Source organism: Tupaia chinensis, unplaced genomic scaffold (genome assembly GCF_000334495.1).
Source record: "Tupaia chinensis unplaced genomic scaffold, TupChi_1.0 Scaffold000062_1, whole genome shotgun sequence".
NCBI lineage: Eukaryota > Metazoa > Chordata > Mammalia > Scandentia > Tupaiidae > Tupaia > Tupaia belangeri.
In genome coordinates this window covers 3,463,603-3,467,999 of record NW_006159520.1, presented here as the reverse complement: position 1 = coordinate 3,467,999, position 4,397 = coordinate 3,463,603, and the positions used below count along the sequence as shown (strand labels likewise).

The 4,397-nt window shown below is 45.6% G+C and overlaps 1 long non-coding RNA gene across 2 annotated transcripts in view; it reads right to left on the bottom strand.

Moving 5' to 3' along the window:
• The window catches only part of LOC102492893 (uncharacterized), an 18,918-nt gene that overhangs the window by 4,360 nt on the left and 10,161 nt on the right, over positions 1-4,397 (bottom strand). The window contains exons 2-3 of one of the 2 annotated variants that reach the window (XR_333505.2): positions 2,390-4,017; positions 235-338 (exon numbers count right to left, since the gene is read on the bottom strand). This is a non-coding gene — a long non-coding RNA (uncharacterized LOC102492893). The remainder of the gene's footprint in view (positions 1-234; positions 339-2,389; positions 4,018-4,397) is intronic. The other variant, XR_003546712.1, reaches the window with a different exon arrangement.

The window sequence follows — 4,397 nt, the reverse complement described above, 5'->3', positions numbered from 1 at the left end:
AAAAAAAAAAAAAAAAAAAAAAAAAAAAAAAAAAAAAAAAAAAAAAAAATTAAAACCTGCTTACTACAAAATATCCCAAGTCAAAAGCATTAACTAAAGTTACAGACAAGATTAAGGTTGGATTTATTTGCTCCTCTAGCAAGGCACCAATTGTTCTGAATGTTGTAAGAAAACAAAAAGGACTTAAACCCAGTGATTTTATTATAATACACAGATTAACACTTTGGACCTTACCGTTCTAAGGCATTTGAAGTTTTCTGGGCTGAGGAGCTATAACTTTCTTTAAAAACAAAAAGAAATTGCCACAGAAGCTTCCTTAGAAGAGTGGACAAATTCACCTAAAATAGAGTGTGGGTTCATAAATGCTCATTTTAAATGAAATACTCTCCATAAAGCCAATGTTCTTTAAATTAAGAAACTAGAGTCAGCTTCAATTATACTTATTAAATCTTAAATGTTACCTATAATAGCATTCTATGTTGGATCAAAAAAGAAAAATAGAAAAGACCCAGTTTTCAGAAGTCTTGGGGATGCTTCAATAAGAGGTGATTAAAAACAGACTCTTAAATTTGAGAGGCCCAAGTCCCCCTCCCATTCACCCTCACCCCTTAGGACCCCTCCCTTCTACCTCTTTTTTTATGCAGTGCCCCCACCCCCACTCCAGAGCTAAGTAGCTGATTTGGGATTCTGAAGAAATAGGTTTCACCATCCATATTTGTTCTGGGGCACTAGTAAAATGCGATTTGTAGAGGGTCTTTAGCCTTCTGATTGTCTTTGAATTGTTTTTACTGAAACAGATCTTTTGCAGTTAATGAGTCCCCACGCAGCTGGACAGCTCCTCTCGGACACTGAGAACTCTAACCCCAAAATGACCCCAATTTGACACCGCAAGATGAAATTTTACCGCCTGTTAAAACCATTTCCAGCCCAGGCAGAAGGAGCTGACTGTTGACGGAGGTGTGTGCCGCCTCCTGCGACCCCCATTTCGCGCCGTCTCCCTGGCCCGCCCCACCTACTTTCCCTTCACCCCAAATACGGGACAGTAGATGAGCCGGGCAACCGGGCAACAGGAAAGTAGCACCAGATCCCACAGCTTTGGAATGGCTTTTATCGGGCTAGAAAATTAGAAAAGGGGGGGGGGTCAGGAAATCCTTAAATGTTAGGTGGACTTTTTAAGCTGTATGAATGAAACACCAGCAAGTTGCTAATTAAAAGACATAGTCCTTTGGATACAGCAGATTGACCAAGAACCGATACTCTGCATCAACTCCAGCCTGATCTTGTGTGTAAACCACTATACTGGGAATTAAACCAACAGTTTCATAAATGACATGCAACTGGGTAAGTGAATCTCTTTACTCATAAGAAATTTGGGGGTTCTTCCCTTAAGCAATTGGTGAATTTTAGAACAACACAGTTTTCTCCATCAGGGCTGCACTTTTAACACTTCCACACTCCTTAACTAAAAGTCTTCGGAGTTAAAGACGATGTTTTTCTTTGACAGTATCTTAAGATGTCCTTTTTCTCTCTCCCTCTTACACCTAACCAGATTATCCCTGTTGTTTGCTATAATGTATTCAATAAAATGCAAAATAAGTTATAGAATGTGTGAGAGAGAGAGAGAGAAGAGAAAGAAAGAAGGAAAGAAGGAAAGAAAGAAAGATGAGAGGAAGGAAAAAATAGTTCAGGTTAAAATGCCCTCTGCACTGCCCAAAGGATGAAAATAAGAGTTTACACAGTTTCTTCTTTTGTAAAACCCAAGATTATCACAAGATAACCATTTTTTTTAAAGCTTAACCATCAATTGAAAATACAGAAATAAGTCATGAATCTGTGAACTATTTTCACTCAGTTGCACTACCACGGAAGAAACATTTTTTAAAAAAAGCTAGCAAAGTTTTTCTAAATGAAGGCTGCAGAGAGGCTAACTCTACCATATCATTATATAAAAGAAGCGGTGGTAAAAAGAAGCTCAACGTAGGGACGTTCAATGTTTAAACTGCGATGCGGAGGTTCCGTATAAATCTTTACAAAAGAAGCGTTAATCAGGGAAATTGAGGCGTTTCTCTTAAGAAATGGAATTGGTGCTTACTTAATAGGACATCTGAAACAACAATAATCCTATTGGCGACAGTAAATACCCAATTTGGAATTTAAAAACTGAAACACATTGTGAACTTTCTCAGTCAGCGCTGCTGCCGCGGGAACTGGGACCCACCAACATCAAAATCACTGCAAAGTCAAAAATGCTCTGCAGCGAGACCAGACTGGGTTTTTTCTTTTTCATCCTCTTGTCCCGGCTAAACTGAATTCGCGTTAACTGCCGCATCAAATAAAATTTCGGAGACCAACTTTTTCTTTTCCTTTGCGTCTTTTCTTTTTTACTCACCTTTTCTTATGTGTCGACGAGCAACTCCGCAACAAATAGGAAGGATATTTTTAATCTTGGAGTTCTTCTAGGAAAAAAAAAAAAAAAAAGAGGAGGCGGAGGGGGACCCTCCCCCCAACTTTCAGGTTTTATGCCCGTTGGCTCTAGCAGGCTTGAAGCCAGGCAAAAAAGAGTGGCTGAAAATCTGGCTAGACTCCCCTCGCTGAGGCTCCGCGAACCTGGCAGTCCCTGCCCGAGCCACCCCGGCAAACACTTCGTGGTCCACAGTCCCTCTCCCTGGCGTCGCGCTATCCGTGTCACTGCCAGCCTCCCCGCACTATCTTTCTTTATATGTGAGGGCCGATTTCCCGCAGACATCATTGTTATGATGGCTCATTTAATCAAACTGTTTAATTGCTCTGGTAATCACTATCACCATCACAGGTGCTCAATCATTCATCATTTTTGGAGGGCTTTATTGACCTCCGGAGCTCATTCCCCAGCCCTATTTAAAAAGGCCAAATTTCTCCGACTCCGGAGTCTCTGCAAGCTGCGATCTTACCCTAGGTTGTGTTGCTCAAAAGCTTACAGCGAAGCAGAAAAGCTGGAAAGGGGGCAAAAAAAAAAAAATCCCAACTCTCTCACCCGCCCTCGCCTCACTCCCACCCGTGCGCGCGCGCAAACACACACACACACTCACACGCACACACGCACACACACACACACACACACACACACACAGAGTATTTTATTCTTCCTAATCACACACCCCACGGAAAGTCAGGTCAAAGCGGCGCACGTAGAATACGCTTTCTATTTTCCAGAATGAATTCAAAGTTAGGAAAGGAGGCGGCTGTTGAAGAAAAGTCGTTTTCGACTCTCTGGACCAGGATTCAAGAACCCGGGCGAGAGCGAGAAGTTGGGAAGAGGGCGCGCGCCCAACACAGAACCTGGCTGGGCTGCGTTGCCGGGAGCAGAGGGGCGGCGGGGCTGCTGCGCCGGGCGCGCGGAGTGACCGTAGCTCCGCCCCCAGCTCCGGGCAGGGCGTGATTGACGCGCGGCCGCCGGGAAACCGGCCCAGCGGAGGTGAAGTCGGGTGCAGCTCGGGCTAGGGTTTGGACCAGACACCCGCCAGAACTACTTCCCACACAAACTGTTGGGATAGTTATCTTTCTCCCCCCTTCCTCCTTTCCCTTTTTGGAAAAGTTCCTTCGGAGCCGTCCCCTTCTTCCCGACCGCGCGGAATCGCCCCAGTGTAATTAACACAGCGGTGAGCAAGCGATCCGGCCGCCTGGCCGCTGCGCCTCTAGAGACCACAACAAAGCTGGGCCGGGAGCACCAGCCACTCCTCCTTACACGGCATCGTCTCTTTCCTCCTCTCTTTTTCTCTCTCCCGGTTCTTTCCCTCCAGTGCTTTCCAAATCCAAGTGAGATCCACTTTGGAGGCGCACACCAATCGCGCGCGCACGCGCGCGCATTACCCCCCACCCCCTTCACGACTACATCAAACAACATCAAACACCCAAATGACTCCCTCCTCACTTCCTCCCTCCCAATTCCACCGAGGCCCCCAAAGACTCTCCGAGGTGGCCCCTAGTCCGCACCGCTTGGAGAGAGTGTGCTCTGAGTTAAGCTGGTCTCCTCTTGTCCTGGAAAAAAATGAGTATTGATTAAGAGAATCCTGAATATGCCCAGGGAAGAAAGTGCCACTTTAAAAACATCTAGCCCGGCGGTGGTCCGGTTTGCAAAGCCTGTTGCCCTTGGATGTTAGCAGGAAGCCTTCCGGGCGCGGTAATCAACCCACAGAAGAGTAGGGGGCCGCGGAATTAAAAGGAACAAAAGCGAGAGCGCCATGCCAAATGTCCCCGACACGACCAGTTAGGCAGGAGCCGGGAGTGATGGGAAAATGAACTAGAAGTAAGTTCTTTAAAAAATAGAAAAAGAAAAGATCTGAGGCTGTACCGTACTTTCCCTGTGGTTTTCTGCAGTTTTCCTCTGCGCTCTCCCTGTCCTCTTCTTTCTCTCTCCC